At 40.1% G+C, this 23,238-nt stretch overlaps 1 protein-coding gene across 3 annotated transcripts in view; it reads right to left on the reverse strand.

Moving 5' to 3' along the window:
• smpd3.S (sphingomyelin phosphodiesterase 3 S homeolog) overlaps positions 1–23,238 on the reverse strand; it is a 240,408-nt gene that overhangs the window by 87,020 nt on the left and 130,150 nt on the right. The window contains exons 1-2 of one of the 3 annotated variants that reach the window (XM_041561114.1): positions 22,605–23,128; positions 14,758–14,848 (exon numbers count right to left, since the gene is read on the reverse strand). The gene's annotated coding sequence lies outside the window, so the exon portion shown is untranslated. Of the gene's footprint in view, positions 1–14,757; positions 14,849–22,600; positions 23,129–23,238 lie in introns of those variants that run through there. The other 2 variants (XM_041561113.1, XM_041561112.1) reach the window with 2 other exon arrangements.

Here is a 23,238-nt window from a genome sequence, read left to right on the forward strand (position 1 = left end):
TACCCACAGGACTATTTGTATGCGCTTTGGGGCCTCTAAATGCCAGATACTTTGGTAAACCTATGGACAATGGCCACCAAACTGTTCGGAGGAACCCTGGCAATCATATTTAGGGTGCTTTTTCTTGGTGCGTAACGATACATGGGTGATATGGTGTTGAGAAGTTGAAGCTTTGAGGCAATTTTCAGATATTTCACCAAAACCGACAATTGTGGGAAAGCCTTGCGACTCAGTAGTTTGGAGCAGAAAGGCATGGGTACCCATTTTAGATTCTGTAGAATGTGTACTTTCCAAAAATATATGGGTTTGGGGGGTAAACATATATTTCTGTGTTTTTACCCCATAAAAAATGCAGTCAATGTGTTGATTTCTTGGTAGCTGAAGTAAAGTCCTGAACAATTTGGATGTGCTAACTTCATATTGGTGTCTCTAAATGCCAGATACTTTGGTAAACCTATGCATAATGATAATAAACCTATGTTCAGTGGACCACTGGCAATCATATTTCAGGTGCTTTTTCTTGGTACCTAATATAGTTTGGGATATGCAGAGCAGCAAAATAAAACCTTTGAAATGATTTTTCAGAATTTTGAATTTTTTTTTGAAAAACCGCTATGTTCAGACAAGCTTTTATGTTTGGTAGTTGGGAGTAGAGAGACATAGTTACCCATTTTGTAATCGGCAGAATGTGTACTTTTCAAAAATGTATGGTTTTCTGGGGTAAACCTACGGTTTCAGGATTTTTTGCCTTGGAATCTAAAGCATGCCGTTTTCTGCCTTAGTGCTTCCAAAATTCGGTAATATACTGCCAGGAGTTTTTGCTGTACAGAAGTCCTAAATCTCCCTAAAACTATACATATCTGGTATTGGCACGTTTGAGAGACATAAGGCTTTCCAAATCAGTTGGATTTTCATCCGTAAAATGAAATATTTTTCTGGTATAAATTGATATACGATGAAAAATGGTAATTTTTCATTTTTTTTTGGTATTTAGCACTATACATTTTTTTGCACAGGTGGAAATACATGAAAACTCAGGCAGATTTAGAAAGCTCAGTTTCTACCGAAAAAAAACAATGTATAGTTTTCCTAGTTAAACTATGGGTTTCCCCTCAGAAAATGCCCCTAAATTGAGAGAGCACAAAATGTTTCAAAAACGGCTGGCATTTCGCGTAACCAAAATGTGAAATTCTGCTGGCACTTAAAGGGTTAAAGGTCCCATCCCTTCCTGCTTAATTTTTTTACTAATAACATATTTAAAAAATAATTTTGGATTCTTTTTACTGCTTGCTGCAATAACCTTTTCCATATCAATTTTTTAGCTTGCCTTATAGCTTCTTTGCATGATTTATTGGCCTCCTTGTACCTTATAAATGATTCGGCTGTCCCAGCTAACTTGAAAGCCTTAAAAGCACTCCTTTTCTTACCCACCTCAAAACCAACACTTCTATTAAACCAAAAAAAGGTTTTGCTTTGCAACGTCATTCCTTGCTTACAAGGGGAATATACTAACATGTATATTTATTAAGCAGCATTTTAAAGACTTCCCATTTTTGTTCCGTGTTTAACCCTGTGATAAGCATTTCCCACTTAATATGTTGCAGAGATGCCCTTATACTGTCAAAGTTTGCACGTCTGAAATTTAGTGTTTTAGTAAATTCCCTTATAGAATTGCTTCTGCAACAGAATCTCAAAGGAGACCATGTTATGATCACTATTCCCTAAATGCTCACCCACACAAATGTTAGAGATGAGTTCAGTATTATTAGTTATTACAAGGTCCAAAAGTGAGTTATTCCTAGTAGGTTCTTGAACGAACTGGAATAAAAAGTTGTCATTCAGCATATTTACAAACCTACTAGCTTTTTCTGTCTTGGCAACCTCATTACCTCAGTTAATGTCTGGATAATGGAAGTCACCTATTGCAAAAACCTGACTCAGCTGTGAAGCCGTTTCTATCAGCAATAGTAGCTAGGCTTCATACACGTCACTTATACGAGGTGGTTTATAGCATACACCAATGATAATTCTCTTTGTAACCTTTTGCCCAGTCAAAATCTCTACCCAGCAGGATTCTACATCCTCACAAGTGCCAGCTATGGTTATTTCTTTCTTTAATTCAGGCTTTACATACAAATATACTCCTCCACCCTTTTTTATCCCTCTGTCCTTCCTAAAAAGGGTGTAACCATTTAAATTCACAGTCCAGTCACATGTTTCATCCCACCAGGTCTCAGTGATACCAATTATAACATAATTTTTAGAGCATGCAATTATTTCTAGGTCTCCCATTTTACCTGACAAACTCCGTACATTTGCCAGCATACAGCGGAGGTTACTACTTTTACTTTTGAAATTTGCATTACTTAGTGTAGAATTATATGTTAAGTTAGCATTATTCTGTTTTCCTTGTAACAGAGGGACCTCCTTAACTGGTAAACTATCTGCCCCCTCACTCCTCCCCCATGGCCCCTTACTAACCCCACTGCCCTGTCTACCCTAACTTCCCCATAATTCTTTATCTCACCCGCCCCCCCCTTGCCTAGTTTATAAACACTCTATCCCTAAGCTCCTGCTGTCTTCCTAAACTTGCACGTGGCACGGGCAAAATTTCAGAAAAAATGACATTGGAAGACCTTTCCCTGATCTTAGAGCCTAGATCCCTGAAATCACTCCTTAAGGTCTTCCATCTACCATTTATTTTGCCATTAGTACCGATATGCACTAAGACAGTTGGGTCGTGCCCAGCCCCACCCAATAATTTGTCTACCCGATCAACCACATGCCGAACCCTGGTACCAGGTAGACAGCAAACTGTTCAGTTGTAGAGATCCGGATGACAGATTACCCTATCCACTTTCCTAATAATTGAGTCCCCTACAACCCCAATCTGCTTAGGCCTGTCTCTGCTCTCCTCCCCACCACTACTAGAGAAACTGGTCTCAGGGAGATCAGCCCCATCTAGAATTGCAAATCCAGAGATCATACTCCCATCATCATCACACAATCTGGCAAATTTGTTGCGATGTATAAGCTCCATTTTCCTTTTGCCCAGAACAGTTTCCAGATTCTGTCTTTCGCACGATATTTCAAACTACATTTTACAGCTATTTTTTCTGAATTTGTCTTTAGCTAATACTAATCCTGTCAATCAGGTGACTCTCAGATGTTCTTTTGCCTCATACTAATAATTGTGCCCTTCAGAGAAAAGAGATTCCCTGCCACTTAAACAGACCAATATGGCAGAACACACACTTTATCACATATCCATTTTTTATCACCTATTATCTTTTATTTATTATCTCACCTAGGAATATGCTCAGTAGTCAAAGACTCCAATTTAGCTTCCAGTGTAGATGCACTGCTGACTGATCAGCAAAATGGGTGCTGGGAGCAGAAGGGACTTAGATAAAAAAGGGTGCAACACTACTGGGCAGCTTTTTATGTTGGAAATAAACTATTTTTGTGGTTTATAAACCTATTGTTATTCAGTTCTGGTTATACAGAAAACAGGGCCTCTACCCTGGCAATAGGCTGCTAATCCCCATGAATATTATAATTAGTCCTCCATACTGCACCTAAAAGTGGGGTAAATAGAGATTGAAACAATGCAGAGGGTGAAACAATGCAGAATGGAGCACAGGTGGAAGAGTTACACTGAGCTTTACTCCATTTTAAAAATGTCGGGAGAAAATGTTGTTTTCTTCTCCGTTTTTGTCGTTTAAATGACATATTCACAAAAGTGTCTGTTCACAGTCCTTGCTTTCACCAGAATATGAAAAGTGGTGGTTGAGTCAGTATGCTGGCGGATTTCTGTTTGTAAATATGGAGATTGTATTTACACCACTTTTATGGCAAAATAATGTTTCCTCCACTTTTGTGAATGCCCCCAATTCAGTCTAGAGAAGTATTGCCCTATTTAATCATTCATGTGCATAGTTTCAACACCAGTGCTATGTTGATTAAAAAAAAACAATTTGTTTAATTTTCTATCCACTATGCTCTTACAAGTTTGTAATTGACATGAAAACAACTAAGAAATATATATTCTTTCTGTTTCATCTATAAATCTATCTGTTAAGGATAGTGAGGACCACATGTCATATGTTAAATATGGTACCAGTATTAAATGTATGTCAAATGCAAGGAGTCTGACTGGTAAAATGGGAGAGCGGGACCTGCTGGTGCTGAAGGGAAAATATGATGTCATTGGTGTGGCTGAAACATGGCTGAATGAGTTGCATGACTGGGCAGTAAATATCAGTGGCTATACTTTGTTTCAGAGGGACAGAGGCAATGGAAAAGGAGGAGGGATATGTCTGTTTGTTAGGCAAAATTTAAAAGCTTAAATAAAGGAGGAGGTTATGTTAGAAAATGAGGGGGCAGAAGTCTTATGGGTGGAGTTCTTCACCAATTATAAAGAGTCAGGCAAATTGATTGTAGGCAAGTCATTGAACCCCTGGGTAATAGTGACCATAATGTTATATCATTTAGTGTCTGGTGCAAAAAACAAATATATACTGGGGCAACAAAAAACCATGAATTTTGGAAAAGCTAAATTTAGTGCCTTGAGGGCTGCCCTACAGAGTATTGATTGGGGTATTAAGTTTTCAGCTAAAAACACAGAACAGAAATGGTTGTCATTTAAAATTATATTAAATCATAACTGTTCTCAATTTATTCCCTTAAGGAGTAAATGTAGAAGCTCTAAGAATCATCCTATGTGGCTTAATACAGAAGTAAAGAAGTAAATAGGAAAGAAGCGAAAGGCATTTAAAAACTACAAATCTGTTGGGACAGAAGCTGCATTTAATGAATATAAACACTGTAATAAATGTTGTAAATCAGCAATCCGGATGGCAAAGAAAGGAAATGAAGAGTTAATTGTGATGGAGGTGAAAACTAACCGTAAAAAGTTTTGTAAACATATTAATAGTAAAAAGATGCAGGTTGAGAGTGTTGCTCAATTAAATAATGGTACCAGTATGGTTGTAACAGATACAGAAAAGGCAAATGTGTTAAATCAGTTCTTTTCTTCAGTGTATACAATAGAGGAGTCTGAATTCCAAGGCTCACTAGCTGCACTAATAGTTACATAGTTACATAGTTAAAATGGGTTGAAAAAAGACAAAGTCCATCAAGTTCAACCCCTCCAAATGAAAACCCAGCATCCATACACACACCCCTCCCTACTTTTAATTAAATTCTATATACCCATACCTATACTAACTATAATATCACAAAAAAAAAAAAGCTTAATATCACAATAGCCTTTGATATTATGTCTGTCCAAAAAATCATCCAACCATTCTTAAAGGCATCAACTGAATCAGCCATCACAACATCGACCGGCAGTGCATTCCACAACCTCACTGTCCTGACTGTGAAGAACCACCTACGTTGCTTCAAATGAAAGTTCTTTTCTTTTAGTCTAAAGGGGTGGCCTCTGGTTCGGTGATCCACTTTATGGGTAAAAAAGTACCCTGCTATTTGTCTATAATGTCCTCTAATGTACTTGTAAAGTGTAATCATGTCCCCTCGCAAGTGCCTTTTTTCCAGAGAAAACAACCCCAACCTTGACAGTCTACCCTCATAATTTAAGTCTTCCATCCCTCTTACCAATTTAGTTGTATGTCTCTGCACTCACTCCAGCTCATTTATATCCCTCTTAAGGACTGGAGTCCAAAACTGCACTGCATACTCCAGATGAGGCCTTACCAGGGACCTATAAAGAGGCATAAATATGTTTTCATCCCTTGAGTTAATGCCCTTTTTTATGCAATGTAAATAAACCTGGGTAAGGGAGCACCACCCCTAAATATGAGAGAAACAGATAAATGGTGTGCAGGGTTATAGGGATGAATAGTAATACAAAAAGAAAAAAGATTAATCCTTAAAGTTGCACCACCCCATCATAGAATCCGATGACTCAAGGAACAAATTACTTAAAACTTAACTTTTAATAAATAAATTAGAAAACGTAGGTCCAAAAGAGCATTTAAAAAACAGTTAGGAACAGGGAGACGGAGAACCCAGATCCAATTAGGCAAAAAGTACACAGCGTAGAGTGAATATTGGGATGTCAATTAGTAACCAAACCAGCCTACAGGACTTGGCATATAAATGTTGGTAAGTCACGATTGATCACGATTAATTAGCCATATGCTAGGTTAAACCTTATATAATTGCTTTCAAGCCGTGATGTTACTGCCACCCCTTCACCCTCAAGCGCACCCTCCCATTTCCATGGAGAAAAAATGTGTTACTGTATACCGAATAACCCTGAATTAAATCAGGCAATACGTATAAACAAACTGCCAACCTTGGCATACGGGTGCTGGTAGGTAGCAGAGCTCAATTGGTAAGTCGTAAATTGAGCTAGGGATTTTCAAAGAGCGCATTCCGGTCTGGTGCACCACCCCTTCACCCTCAAGTGCACCCTCCCATTGCCAGTGGTTGTATTCAATGAGTTTCGCGTAGGAGTTAAAATTCTATCCCAACCACAGAGGCTCCGTCGATTACCCACCCCTTCACCCACAGAGCTTCCCACCCGTTTCTGCTGTGAAGCAATAGCCTAAAGATTATGTTTGATTCAGTCCCCCTGCCTAACAAATCTAAAATGCGCCTGACGCGCGTTTCACCCGCATATCGCAGGCTTTGTCAAAGGCATGCCGCTGCTAAAGGTTCATCCCTATAAATAAACAAATAGAGAGCCGTTATCATTTGAAACGGCCAATCGCGCAATGATGCGTCATTAAGGGGCGGATTCAAAGCGTCAATCATTCCGTCCTAATTGATGTGTTATGTGGCTGTCAGGAACTACCTGTCATGAGCACGGCTAAGCAGCCACTCTCGCATTGTGTGAGTGGTCACGCCGCCGCATCCCCTTACATTGCGCGGCTGCCAGGATCCACCTGTCACCAGCACAGCTGAGCAGCAACTCTTACACTGTATGAGTAATCTAGCTGCCGCAACGCCTCTCATTGCGCGATCGATGTAGATTAAATGATCAATATTGCCACAATTGATAGTACTAAATGGTATATGGGGCACATGAAACAACCCCTATTCAAAAATTAAATAGTAACTAATCTTTTAACATGTCCAGCACTTGTATGGTGAACCTTGGTGCAGTGGCCAACTAGACATATGTGTAAATAAAATCCTCGACGAATAGTAGGAATTGGACAAATTAGAGCAGAATTGGACACTAGACTGGATACAAAGTATCCATTTTAGTTATCTAAATGGCAGGTGTCATCATTCTTAGTGAATATTGTAACGTTGTATTGTGTCAAATAGGGCTCATTAGCACAGGAAAGGTAGTGGATACTTTCTATCACCCCATCTATTGGGAGACGATTGAATTGTCACAAGTAGAGCATAATTGTAACAATGGGGAATTGGTGGTATATTGTTTCCTTCACCTAAGGGGAATAGCGAATCAGATGAATATATTCATCGTAATGCTCTCATTGAGCCCCATTGGGCCCAATGCATTCATTCTAAAAATCCATTCGCTTTCCTTAGATAACAATGCCGTCTCAATATCACCACCTCTGATCCCAAGGGAAACTTTATGGAGGCCCATTGCTCTAAGATTCGTGCTGGAATTATTATGGCATTCCAAAAAGTGGCGACTAACCGGTGGTAACTTCCTGTGACTCCTTATCCATTCCGGTGCATTTTCGATGCTGGCAACATGTTCCAAGAGGCGTTTTTTAAAAGGCCTGTTGGTTTTACCAATATAAATCTTATTGCATGGACAAATCAGCATGTAAATAACATTTTCAGTAGTGCAGGTAAATGTCTGTGTGATCTTCGATATCTTACCAAACCTATCAGTCACCGCACAAGCCCTGCACTTCCCGCAGGCAAAGGTACCCACACGTGTGGGTTTGCTTACCGGTCTGGTAAAATGACTTTTAACTAGTCGATCCCTTAGGTTGGGTGCCCTGCGGAAGCAGGTCAGAGGTCTTGGAACCAATAGTTTGTCTAATATTGGGTCAGTATGTAGGATGTGCCAGTGTCTCTGTAATATGGTGTCGATAGTTGCCCACTGTTTACAATAGGTACTGATAAATCGAACAGGCTGTTCCGCACTGGTTGTCGATCGTTTGCGGCTTTCTAGTGGAGAATTTCTGGGAGTTTTTATAGCTCTAGAGTATGCCCTTCTGATAACTTGTAAGCGTTTTGTCAGTTCAAATGCCCTTAGTTTAAAATTTGATACATCTGAGCAGTTGCGTCTGAGGCGCAGAAACTCACCAACGGGAATACCCCTTTTGGTAGAGATCGGATGATGGCTATCAAAATGTAAAATTGAATTCGCAGTGACTTTGCGAAATAGATCAGTATTAATAGTACCATCTTCATGGATGTTAAGTGTTACATCCAGGAAATCCAAACTTTTATCACTGATTGTATGAGTACGTCTGATATTCAGATTATTACAGTTAAGAAGATTTAAAAATTCAGTTAGGGTTGCTATATCGCCTGTCCACAGGAATATCAGATTGTCTATGTAACGAAACCAATGTGATATATGTTGGATATATGGGGCCATTTGATCGTCAAATACATAATTAGCCTCCCACCATCCCATGAACAGGTTTGCATACGTCGGTGCAAAGGCAGCACCCATTGCAACACCCCTGATCTGTAAATAGAATTTCTCATGAAATATAAAGAAATTGTGATTCAGGCAAAAGTCGGTAAGATCCGCCAAGAAATCTCTGTACTGACCACCCCAGTCACTTTCTGTCTCCATGAAATAACGAATAGCTTGAATGCCCTGTTTGTGTGAGATAGACGAATAGAGTGATTAGACATCACAACCCACCAGAAAGGTCCCTTTCTCTACCCTTACCTGTGAAAGTTTATTTAATAGATCACCGGTATCCCGGATATACGATGGTAATGTCACAACAAATTGACGTAACTTGATATCAATATACTGGCTCGCTTTTTCACAGAGATTACCATTGCCAGAAACAATGGGACGACCAGGTGGTTTCTGTACATTTTTGTGTACTTTCGGCAGCATATAAAAGGTTGGAGTAACCAAAATTTCATTTTGTAATGCTTTACACTCATTTTTTGAAATTAGACCAGTCTGATAACCATCGGTGATAAGAGCATTGTATAGTGACCTAAATTTCACAGAGGGATCTGAGGGGAGTTTCCTGTAACAGGATATATCGTTAAGTTGCTTAAAGGAATAGTTCAGTGTGAAAATAAAAACTGGGTAAATAGATAGGCTGTGCAAAATAAAAAATGTTTCTAATATAGTTAGTTAGCCAAAAATGTAATATATAAAGGCTGGAGTGAACAGATGTCTAATAAAACAGCCAGAATCCAACTTCCTGCTTTTCAGCTCTATAACTCTGAGTTAGTCAGCGACTTGAAGGGGGGCCACATGGTACATTTCTGTTCAGTGAGTTTGTAATTGATCCTCAGCATTCAACTCAGATTCAAAAGCAACAGATATGACCCATGTGGCCCCCCCCTCAAGTCTCTGATTGGTTACTGCCTGGTAACCAGGGTAACCAGTCTGTGTAAGCCAAGAGAGCTGAAAAGCAGGTTATGACTGACATGTTATACATGAAATCACTCCAGCCTTTATACATTGCATTTTTGGCTAACTAACTATATTAGAAACATTTTTAATTTTGCACAGGCTATCTATTTAGCCAGTTTTTATTTTTACACTGAACAATTCCTTTAAGAGCCTCTGTAAGATACATAACCCTAGGCCATATGACAATGTTACCACCTTTGTCTGAAGGCTTAATGATCTTCCCAAGAGGCAATCTGTTGTAACGCTAGCCTTTCAGCCTTATTTAAATTATCACTGTTGTTGTTAGGCATGCACATAAATTCTCTCATCACCAGTTCTCCAAACGTAGTTACAGCGGAGCTGGTATTCTTGGGGGGCATGAATCTGCTTTTGGGTTTTATTGTTTGTATTGATTCTGTTTGCTCTAGTAGCAGATCTTGTAGATCATTGATAGCCTGATCTAATGTTTTTTGCTCCTGGGTGGCGGTTATGGACGAATAGGCTAGGTCATATGGATTGTGTGAATCACCAATGGCCATAAGGGGATTAATCAAAACTTGTCCAACAGAATCAGTGTCCCTGTGAAAGTGTTTCTTTAGCAGGAGTTTGCGGCAAAACAAAAAAAGATCCTTGTATAGGGAAAAGATATTAATATCATACATGGGGGAAAAAGATAAGCCCTTTTTAAGTACTTTATTCTGAATTGGAGTGAGAACATGATCACTGAGATTAATAATATTTAATATCTCTGACTCCTTCTCCTCCTGTACTGGCCCCGTTCCCAATGATTCTGCCGGCGATAAGCCCACTTTTCTCGATCTCTTAGTTCTCTTCCCCCCTCTTCTGTGACTTACCCCTAAAAAAGAAGGATCAGATATCTGTGTTTGGCCTACATTGGTCACACTTTCATCTCCAGATCGTTCTGATCTGGAGTAGTCCCTATTTGACATGTTCCTGTTCGACCCCTTCCGACCCCATTTGTAGATAGGGATGTAGCGAACTGTTCGCCGGCGAACTAGTTTGCGCGAACTTCGACTGTTCGCGTCCGCCGCAAGTTCGCGAACGTCGCGCGACGTTCGCCAATAGGCGTTCGCGTCAAAATCGTTCGACCATTCGACCATTCGATCGCTAAAATCGAACGATTTTCGTTCGAATCGAACGATCGAAGCCATTGGATTGAATGAAATCATTCGATCGAATGGCTTCGATCGTTCGATTCGAACGAAAATCGTTCGATCGAACGATTAAAATCCTTCGATCGTTCGAATCGAACGATTTTCGGATGTTCGAAGTTCGCGAACTGTTCGCGAACTGTTCGCATTTTTTGCCGGTGTTCGCGAACGGCGTTCGCGAACACATACTCGGCAGTTCGCTACATCCCTATTTGTAGATAGTCCCAATTGAGTAGTCAGTAGTGTCTCTAATGTATTTCTGTCTTTTCCTATCTATTATTTCTTGGGCTACACGGTCTATTTCAGAATTGATCCTGGACATACGTGTGATGTAAAGTTCATTTTGAGAGAATTCGGATAACTGTTTCTCAATATCATTTATCTTAGTCATTAACTCGGATACTACACATTTCTCATGTTCACAGGCTAAGTTCAATAATTGCATTGAACATTTGTGGAGTACCTCTTCCCACTTAGCCTTAAAATTCTCATCATGTGTCTCAAACGTAGGGAGAATTTTTATGCGTAGCCCCCTGGGTATTATATTACTCTCAATGTATTTGTTATAGGTAGAAACAGTCCACCATGCCCTGGTAAATTTAATCTGTTCTTGTTGGTAATCTGTGAGTAGGACTTTCCAGTCATTACCCACTGGTGAACCATTACTATTCAATCCAGCTTGGAACACATCCGAAAGCTGATTAGACCATTTCTCAAAGCGAGACTGTAAATTCATAATTGGAGTCACCAATGCAAGACAGAACTCTATTTGCTTTAGTAGCCACAGAATGACACTGCCCAGAATTAGACAATATGTTATCTACAAAGACCCCTAGATCCTTCTCATTTAAGGAAACTCCCAACACACTGCCATTTAGTGTATAACTTGCATTTATATTATTTTTGCTAAAGTGCATAACCTTGCATTACTTTGGCTCAGCTCAATCTAGTAAGTGGCTGACTCAGGATATGATACATAAAGCTTTAATAAAAATGAATGTAAACAAGGCTCCAGGGCCTGAGTTTGATACTCAACAATCTTTGTTTTCAGATCTTTTGAGATTTGCTTTGAGGATCCCATACTGACACTCTTCAGAGGAGAGTCAAACAGAAGCACAACTTGCAATTGGCCACCTTAAATACCTTTTGTCATAATTGGACACACCTGCCTATGAAGTTCAAGCCTTAACAAGCAAATCCAACCAATTTGGTATAATCAGTATTGAGCAGTTACATGCATTCAAATTAGTAAAATTACAAATTTTACTAATTTTACCCAAATTTAGGGGAAGGCTACAAAAAGCTCAGAGGTTTAAACTGTCAGTTTAAACTGTAAGGAATGTAATCAGGATATGGATAGTCACAGGCAAAGTTGCTGTAAAACCCGGGTCTGGCAGGCCAAGAAAAATACAGGAGCGACATATGCAGAGGATTGTAGAATGGTTACAGACAACCCAAAGATCACCTCCAAAGACCCGCAACAACATCTTGCTGCAGGTGGTGTATCTGTACATCATTCTACAAGCAGGATTTAACCCTTGCAAAGGCTATTACAGTTGCTAGTCAAACTGAAACAGCAACAGCAGTGGCACGGGCACATGTGGTTAAAAGGTTAAACTACAAGAAGGACTCGTTGAATGAGCCCCTCCCCATTCAGGGGCGGGCAACTGACTTCCCACTCACTGAACTGCTATTTAAGATTGTGTGTTACATGGTTATGGTACACTTCATAAAGGGCATGTATGCTTGAAACATGTAGTGTCTAAATAAATGAACTTTGTGGCATAGTTACTGCGTGTCCTTGTCTGTCTCCACCTACCTTCAAGATATTAACCTTTTGTGGTACCCTGGACAGGATACCAGGAGCAGACAAATTGGGATCAAAGTTATTTTGGGGATAGATGACCGACTGACTACCTGTTGTAACAAATAATTGACAAAGGCTATAGGAGGCATCTAGACCCTAGAGGCTGTTACATTTGCAAAAGGAGGCTCAACTTAGTATAGATGTAATATCTCTGTTGGGGTGCCCAAATGTATGCACCTGTCTAATTTTGTTATGATGCATATTGCATATTTTCTGTTAATCCAATAAACTTTATGTCACTGCTGAAGTACTACTGTTTCCATAAGGCATGTTATGCTACGCAATATGTTGGCGCTATATAAATACATGTTAATAATGTTATATATATTAAAAGGAAGTTGCTACTTTGAAAGCTCAGCCAATGATAAACAAAACTCCAAAAAATTAAGAGGGGTTCCCAAACTTTTTCATATGAGTGTATTAGTAAACCATGTCAACTTACAGAAGTTTTAGAGAGCCATAAAATTAATTTGATATTGGACCAAGTAAGATCTAGTTACTCCACTGAGCTTATGATTAAGTATAACTTTACTTCTAGTGTGACAACCACATTGTTTATAAACAATTAAAATGACTATTCATTAATCCACTGGATATAGATGCAGAACCCAGAGATGTACCTGGTATTATCTGTAGGTTAGGAATAAACTGCCTGTCAGCAGAAACATCACATTAGTACATGGAAGATCTTTTTCCCATACAACCTGCTGTGCTACAGAACATAGTGAGTTATAACTGTGTACTAATGAATGAATTAGCAAAGCTCTGCTATGAGCCAGCATGTGAATCTGAATTATTATGTGACATGCTTTAGCTTCTCTTACAGTGATTGATAAAATTTAGTAATGGCTAGAGTACAAAAGCTTCCATTACCACTTCAGTAACAAAGTCCATCAAGACCAACTTTTATTGAATATCCTCTGATGCAACTGACATTTTATGCAGTATTGTGAAAAACTTTTCATTTCTTCTTAGCCTCAAAATGTCTGTTGTACTTTTCTCTGGTCAAACTACTTCCTGCCATGTTAAATGTGTTTGTCATCACCGTTAACCACATATATCTATACAAATTTCATGTCCTGCTTAGTAACAGCACAAAATACAGTCTTAGAGTGAGCAGAATACTGACACAGTGCCAGCAGAGATTAAGAATGCTTTGGTTAAGTCAAATTGTAACCCTAAAACAGAAACAGTGTGTTTAAACTACTTACAAACTGAAAGATAATGTGGCCTGTACTGACAGCAAACTGAACCTGATCACAAATTATTAAGAAAATATATCATACAATACCAAACAAACCAAATACTACATGTTTAATGCTACATGTAGCCGCATATATTTTTTTAGTTTCGCCCGATATGGGAGCAGGTTTGGGCCGGCGGTGGCCCATGGGGGCCGGGGCCCACCGGGTTTTTTTCCCGGTGTCCCGCTGGCCCAGTCCGACCCTGGTTATGGAACTCATTATTTATAATAGTTGGAATATAATTCCCTATGTAATGTACAGCACAATGTTTTGGGAGCAGATGCAACACTGTGTTTTGTTTATATACTATATTTTGATAACATAGTTGGCAAGAGATGAGGCTCCATGAAGGAATTGGTGGGTCAGGGCATACATTCTATTGATGGGCCCCAGCCCCTGCCCCCAACAAATTTATGGCAATGCTGCCCTGATCTAACTTCATGCACACACACACACACACACACACAATTATTTATATTAGATTGTTTGCAAGAAAATCCATAACCTGACTAAATTAAATAAGCAAGAACAGCTCTGCATTGTACTGAAATAGTGAGAAGTGAAGAAATAGCTTCCATTAGGAATGTGGCATTTTGGGGCGGAGCCAAACGCGGACCCAGCCTAAGAAGCTCTGAGCTGTAGGGGCAATTATAAATACCTTAGGGACCAAACTCAACACCGCAAGCCAGAAAACAAAGTGAGGGAAAACAAAGAAGAAGCCATCAACGGCAAAAATGACGGAGTTCTACGTCAAAACAGGCACACAGCCGGATCAGTGCACCTTCTATCAAGATGGAGCAGAGTCTCCTGGCAGCAGCCCGGGCCATGAGGGGGAGGATTCAAACTAGGAGGTGCACATAAGACAGAGTCACCACAACAATCCCCAAATAATCTAACACTCTGGAGGGAACTACTTACCACCTTGCGGTCAGATCTTCAGGCAGATTTCAAAAAGGTGGTTGCTGAATTGCATCTGGAGGTGAGAAGCCTGGGAGATGGCACAAATCACCTAGAACAAATAAATAGCAGAGCAGGTAAGCTCACATAACTAACCAATTGATGCAAACAGTTACATAGAAGAGGAAGTGCAGCATTTAACCAACAAACTAGCTGACATTGAAGATAGAAATAGAAGAAATAACATCAGACTACCGGGCATTCCAGAACAAGTTAGGAATGAAGATTTTACCCCATATACACAGACAATGCTTCAAGAGCTATTACCGGACTGATTTGCTACTGATAGACAGAGTGCAACAGACTGCATAAAAATAAAAATGCACCAACTGAACCCAGAGAGGTCATTCTCTCCTCCTACTCCTAACCCAATCCGATATCCACGATCTGCTGCAACATCGGCTGCACAACACCCAAGACTATATGACACAACTATTCAAGACCAGCTCCAGGAGAACTACTGACTAGGAGACGCCACAACAAAAAAAGTCAAGCTGAGTGAGTATGTCTTTCTTTATCACAGTATGTCTTTCTTTATCACTATAACACCACCATGGACTCAATAATCACACTAAAATAAATCGACTTAACAGTCCAACCAAAAGAGCCAAGCTACATCACTGGGCAAAACAAAGCAAAGCCACAATAATATGCCTACAGGAAACACACCTACCCGCTAGCCAACCAAATAGATTAACCAACACAGAATACCCTAACCAATATTATGCAAGCGGCCCAGCTAAGAGGAGTCGCGATTTGGTTTCACAAATCAATAACACCACAAATACTTAAACAACAAGTAGACTCATGACTTAATTTTAACGGTTCAACTGTGTTGCCCCCCCTCCTCCACCCTGGCCTACCTGTCCCCCCGGGCAAATGCCCCTAACTTGTTACTCACCTTTCTGCGCAGGTCCTGTCCACGGAGTTCACAGGCGCCATCTTCTCCCAAGCGGTCTTCTTCCTGGATTAATCGGCATCTTCTGGCGCATGCGCAGTAGGAGCATTTACCGGTACGGATCTACTGCACATGCGCCGAATGTCACGAAGTGAAATTGGAAAACTTTGTGACTTTTGGCGCATGCGCAGTAGATCCGTACAGGTAAATGCTCCTACTGCGCATGCGCCAAAAACGCCGGTCAAAGCAGGAAGAAGATGGTGCCTGTGAACTCCGTGGACAGGACCTGCGCAGAGGGGTGAGTAACAAGTTAGGGGCATTTGCCCGGTGGGACAGGTAGGCCAGGGGGGAAGAGGGAGGGGGGCAACACAGGGGAGGGGGGAGGGTTTTTGCGTCCAGGGAATTTCCTTCTCCTTTAAATGCTAGTGTTCTCATCTGTTTAATGTAAATTCTGTTTCTGAAGTTCAATGCTGATCTTCCCTCTATTGTCTTGAGTTTGTGACCGCGGTAAGGACCATGATGAATCATCTTGCTGCGGCTCTGTCTTGCCTGTCACTCCTGGGACATCTATACAGCCCTGCGAGCCAACCTGAGCTGCAAGACCGAGCCGCAGCAAGCAGGATGAAGAGCCGCATGAGGCTCCGGAGCCTCAGTTTGCCTACCCCTGCCCTAGACAAACAAAAGGACGGACACATAATTATAGGAGGAGATCATAACATCCCATTAAGAAAGAAATTAAATGTACAAACACAAAGTACCTCCACTCCACGACAAGAAACATTAACGCATGCTTCAAACCTACAATGACTACTGAAACTGCACTCCCTCTACAATATATGGAGAGAAACACAAAACGGTAAAAGATTTTACCTACTACTCCCACCCACACACAAAATACACAAGAATTGACTACATATATACAACAAGCAATGGCCAAATAAATCAAAAGCAAAACAAATCAGAGAAATCAAAAGTAAAATCCACAAAATTGTACTAATAAAATTAGAATACTGCCTCGAAAAACTGAGATTAACTAGATACACAATAAAGCATCTAAACAGCTAGCCAACTTTCTAAAACAAAGACAGACGAACCAGACAATAGATCATGTCTTAAACCAAAGGGGAAAAAAAGATAACTAATCCAAAGGACATTGCAGATGTCTTTGCAACATACTGTTCATCCCTGTATAACCTACGAAAGGACCAGAGTACCCCCAACCATCAACGCAGGGCATCAAAAACTTCCTTACCAGAGCAAAACTACCACAAATCACAGAAACTTAACTGCAATCCCTTAACCAACCCATAATGGAAAAAGAAGTACTCACAGTCATCAATACAGTCCCACCAGGACCAGATGGACCTCACTCTACTACAAACACTTTAAAGAAATATTGACCCCGAACTAGCAACCTTTTTCAATGAAATTTGCCAGCAAGAAATGCTGAAAGCAACAATATCCACTATACCGAAAACAGGAAAAGTTGTGCCCAAACTACAGACCAATATCACTGCTCAACTGCGACTTTAAGCTATACGCAAAGATATTGGCAAATAAACTAAAAGACATATTACCAACCATCATACACCAAGACCAAACAGGATTTATGAAAGAAAGACAGGGTTCCGACAACACCAGAAAAATTTTGGCGATTATAGAAGAAGTCACAAGACAAAACACACCCAAAATCCTTCTAGCACTAGACGCCGAAAATGCGTTCAACAGGGTGCACTGGCAATACATGGCAGAAGTACTACAAGCATATGGCATGACAGGAACAATCATCCAAGCAATACAATCTCTGTAAACCAAACCATCAGCCCAAGTAACTAACATGGGATTCCTCTCGGAATCATTCCTCATCACAAATGGAACTAGACAAGGATGCCCCCTCTCTCCAATTATCTTCAACCTGATACTAGAGACATTAGCTAAAGTAATCAGAGAGTCTGAAAATATAGCGGGAGTCCACTTAGGACACTCAGAATTTAAACTGGCACTATTTGCGGACAACATTGTCCTATCGATCACAAACACTAATCTATCACTAGAAGCAACATTTCAAACGCTCGAAATATAGCCAAATCTCTTACTACAAACTTAACATCAACAAAACCCAAGCACTACCACTTAGAATCTCAACAAACCAGCTAACTCAACTAAAACAGAGATATCCATTTCAGTGGAAGCAGCACACAATCACATACTTAGAAATAGAATTTGGAGACACTATAGCTACTACCTACAGTAGCAACTACCCTTCAATCCTCCTCGGAATACAAGATCAAGTAGAAAAATGGAACCCCTTACATATTTCATGGATGGGACGAATGGTAACAATAAAAACGATCAAGTAAACACTAAAGGAATAATTTATCGCACCTCAGTAAGTAAAATAGTATAAATATCCACTTAAGTATCTTCAAAATGTATTATGTTATCGAGAATTTAACTAAAGTGTAGTGCAGTCAATCCAGTTCATAAATACATCAAATTAATCAGGACCAATTAATTAGGTATGAAGTGCTAATTAGAACTAATTAGTGTGTCAATGTTTTTAAAACAATCATTACTGTTGTAAATTCATTCGAAATTTATAACTTAGATGAGATTCAAATTAGAATAAAGTGCAAGTTGTATGATTAAACTACAGTAGATCAATAATTAAATATAAAGTGCTGCTTAGGAAGTGTATCAATTAATTATAATGTAATGTGTGTCTGAGCACACAGGGAGGATTTTTGTCTAAAAATGCACTCTGAAATCTGTTCCATAAATGGGCTGACTTAAGAGCAACTAACTGATACTCCCACAGACTGCATACGGTAGATAAGTTCTTAATCATTTTCCATTTGCCATGGACGAAGTCCAGACTATTTTGAAAATAATATTCATAGCACTCTCTAATCAAAATACATACACCCCCGGGTTCTAAGAGAGCTTAGTTTAGTTTTAGACCAGTCCCAATTTCTGATTTTCTCAGATTCACTTTCATCTGGTATGGTACCTATGGATTGGAGAAAAGCTGATGTCATTCCAATATTTAAATAGGGATTACGATCTCAGCCTGGCAATTATAGGCCATTAAATTTGAGATCTGTGGTGGGCAAATTATTTGAAGGCTTGTTAAGGGATCACATTCAAAATGTTGTCCTAGTGAATGACACTATGAGCAGCAATCAGCATGGCTTTATGAAGGATAGGTCATGTCAGTCTAATTTGATTGCTTTTATGATGAGGTAAGTAAGATGCTGGACAGTGGGGGGGTAGATGTGATCTATTTTGATTTTGCCAACGCGCATGATACCATGCTCCACAAACGACTGCTTTCTAAACTAAGGTATGTTGGGCTTAATGAAGTCATTTGCACATGGATAGGAAACTGGCTATAGGATCAGGTACAGACGGTGGTTGTTAATGGTACATTCTCTACTTGGAGTAAGGTTCTCAGGGCTCGGTATTGGGTCCACTTTTATTTAACTTGTTTATTAATGACTTAGGGGTGGGTGTTGTAAGTAATGTTTTAGTGTTTGCAGATGACACAAAACTATCCAGCCCAATTAATTCCATCCAAGAGGTGGCATCCTTGCAACAGGATCTTGACAAACTGGCAATCTGGGCAGCTAAGTGGCAAATGAGATTCAATGTTGATAATAAATGTAAAGTCATGCAACTGGGATGTAAAAATATCCAAGCAACTTATACCCTCTAATCCATTAGGGAAAAGGACCTTGGAGTCCTTGTAGATGATAAATTTGGCTGTAGCGAACAATGCCAGTCAGCAGCATCAAGGGCAAATAAGGTATTGAGCTGTATTAAAAGGGGCATTGATTCACGGCAGGAAGCGGTCATTCTTCCACTTTATAGAGCACTGGTAAGGCCCCATCTAGAATATGCTGTACAGTTTTGATCTCCATCTCTCAAACCGGACATTATTGTGTTAGGGAAGGTCCAGAGAAGGGCAACTAAACTGGTAAAAGGTATGAAAATCTTAGCTATGAAGAAAGACTGGCCAAATTGGGGATGTTCACGCTGGAGAAGAGGCATTTAAGGGGTGATATGATAACTATGTATAAATATATAAGGGGATCATATAATAATCTATCTAATGCTTAATTTAGCAGTAGGTCTTTCCAGCTGATACAAGGTCACCCATTCCAATTAGAAGAAAAGAGTTTCCGCCTAAATATTCGGAAGGGGTTTTTTACAGTGAGAGCTGTGAAGATGTGGAATTCTCTCCCTGAATCAGTGGTACAGGCTGATACATTAGATAGTTTTAAGAAGGGGTTGTATGGCTTTTTAGCAAGTGAGGAAATACAGGGTTATGGAATATAGCTCATAGTACAAGTTGATCCAGGGACTAGTCCGATTGCCATTTTGGAGTCAGGAAGGAATTGTTTCCCCCTCTGAGGCAAATTGGAGAGGCTTCAGATGGGGTTTTTTGCCTTCCTCTGGATCAACTGGAAGTTAGGCAGGTTAAAAAACAGTTAAAAGGTTGAACTTGATGGACATGTGTCTTTTTTCAACCTAACTTACTATGTATGTTACTATAAATAGCAAATGTTTCGTTTGTCCACATTACTGGAAATCAGGGCTAAAACCACGTATCCAGGAGTTCAGATGCAATGTAAGTTGCACACACCAGACATGCAGGTGTAAGATTAGCAGCTGCTTTCTCTTTTGGCCCTGATCCCCAGAACAACCAACCATCCTGGGTAAAGCTCAGTCTTCTCCCTAACTGTACTTGGCACATACAGATCAGCTCATAAGCTTTCCCATCTGAAATCTCACAAGATTTTCAGTTGAAGATCTTATGATGACATCACTAGAGCCACCAGATAGGGATTTTTTTCTAAAGACACTAGTCAGCAGCACCCTCTGCCCCTCCCCCCAGACAAACTCAAATAGATAGATATTGGTGAGACAGAAGATTTTACATTTTTTTTCTTTGAACTTTTCTTTTAATTCTTTAGGAAAACAGATTTGGGGAGGCTTAGCCTCTCCAAGCTTTAATGAAATCCCATGGTCCTATACCCCAGTATGTCATAGTCCAGTAACAAAAGTAAACAGTAATTAAGGGAGAAAAACTCACCGTTCACCCCAGACTATGGGTACATACATATGAAGCAAGACAAAAAATGTGAGTCTTCCCATAAATCAACATAAGATTAATTAAAAATACAAAGGCATTTATTAGGACATAGAAGACACAAGCCTAATGTGTTTTGTACCTGCTGGGGCATGAGTGCAAGTATAGGCTATGAGTAATGTTGATTTATGGGAAGACTCAAATTTTTTGTCTTGCTTAATTTTTGCTATTAGCTTACTGAATGGGGCTTTGTGCAAATAGTGGCAGCTCTCTGCACTTCATTAGGCAGTGCTTGATTGAAGAGATGCCGGCAGCATCTTGGCGTAACACATGTTGCCTTACATGTCATTAAGATCGGTCAAAGTATGGAGCGGAAGGGAGCATAGCCCCCAAAAGCAGGCAGTGAAGTCAGGGCTAACTGTTGCTCCTGACACTGCTCTCTTCATTGAGCGCCATTTTTGATTACTTGGTGCTTAGTGCAGAGGACAACTCGCAAGCGCTTCACAAAAAGAGCACCAAGAGGCACACTCATGCATTACCTAGTGCTCTTGCAGGGAGTGTGAATGCTTTCATCCAAACTGGGCTGCAGCATAAGTAATAAAGAAGTAGTGATGGGCGAATAAATTCGCTTGGCACTAATTAGCCAAGGGAATAAATTTGCAAATCTCCTGCGAAAATTCACCAGCGTCAATTTTTTGGACACGCAACGGAAAACTTGCATCAACATCGGTGCACGTCAACACTATTCGGACGCCCATTGACTTTAATGACAGCGTCAGCTTGGATGCAGGCGTCAATTTCCGATTTTCACCGTTTTTCGTGAAAATTTACGATTTTTTTTTTTGTGAAAATGTTAGATTATCACGATTTTTTCGAGAAAATGTCAGATTTCATGATTTTTCCGCAAATTTTTTCGCAGTTTTGCGAATTTCTCTAATTTTGTGGGAAATTCACAAATTTTACGGCAAAGCAAAATTAGACAAATTCGCCCATCACTATAAAGAAGCACTTGGTCCACTAGAGCATTTTATGCCAGACACATTGTGGTCCCCATTTCATAACTCTGTGACTCCCAACTGTCATTTTAATCACTTAATTATCTGAAAATTTAGAATGTCTCAAAGTTTATATTGCCCTGCTATATCAGGTAGTTTTATAAGCTAAGCAGTATAACGAGCAAATCAGAACCCAGTGACCACCAACAGTGCGACACAGCATGCAAAGATTTGTTGTGAAGCAAAGGTTGCTAAAATGACTTGCCCACAGGCTTTGTGAAGCACTGAAAATGGTCTGCTGATCCTAGCATTCTTATTTGAAATCCATTTTTAATTGCACATAAGAATTGACTTCTACTAAAAGACAATAATCCTCCCTCAGTAAATCAGAGCATGTGAGCTACAGAAAAACAACAAAGAACCTATTAGAACCTTGAGGTTCCAAAAACACTTTTCTGTTGCTCTTTATGCAGTTGTCTTTGAACATGGGGTAAAACATTTGCTAATCTGGGTTAAAGGGGTGGTTTAAATTAACTTTAAATTTGATATAGAATGGCCAATTCAAAGCAAATTTTCAATTGGTCTTCGTGTTTTCTTTCTTTTTTTTTTTTTTATAAATTTGCATTATTTGCCTTCTTCTGACTGTTTCCAGAGGATTAATGACATACAGATGAAGCCAATTGGATTTGTGCGTTAAATAAGTCATGACTCGGGGTTGATTGAAGAAACTGTGTTATCTAAAGTCATCTTAACTCATTTAAAGGACCAGTAACACCATTTTTCATAATTTAAAAAAACAAAAGTATATACATAACTTACCTACAATATGCTGATCTTTCCTGCTGTTAGGGTAAGAGGTTGGAGAATTCTCAAACCGGCCCTGTCCCACGGCGTCCAAGGGGTCTCGCCATCTTCTTCCTTGTTCTTCTGCATCTGCTGTACGTGCGCGCAGCTGTGGCTCTCTTCCGGGACCGACTTCCGGTTTTGTGACGTCACTTCCGGAAGTGACGTCACGTAGCAACCAAGTCTTCAGTTGGCGTCGGTAGTGCGGCTTCATTTCCCAGCATCATCTCCAAGGGAACAGACGTCTTTTGGCTGATCTCTCTTCGCTGCTGACAGGAACACGCTGCTGACAGGAACACGCTGCTGACAGGAACACGCTGCTGACAGGAACACGCTGCTGAATCTTCACGCAGGACAGGATCTCTGCTTCACTTTTGGGTCACCTGATCTGAGGTCTGTTATTTTGGTCCTGATCTGAGGTCTGTTATTTTGGTTCCACAGAAAGGGGGGGGGCGTCTGGTCTGGTTTTATTATTGGTACATATAGCAGGGGGGCCGCCTGGTCTGGGGTCTGGTTTTATTATTGGTACATATAGCAGGGGGGCCGCCTGGTCTGGGGTCTGATTTTATTATTGCTGCAATAAAGCAGGGGGGGGATACCTGGTCTGGGGTCTG

This window comes from Xenopus laevis, chromosome 4S (genome assembly GCF_017654675.1).
Source record: "Xenopus laevis strain J_2021 chromosome 4S, Xenopus_laevis_v10.1, whole genome shotgun sequence".
Classification (NCBI taxonomy): Eukaryota; Metazoa; Chordata; class Amphibia; order Anura; family Pipidae; genus Xenopus; species Xenopus laevis.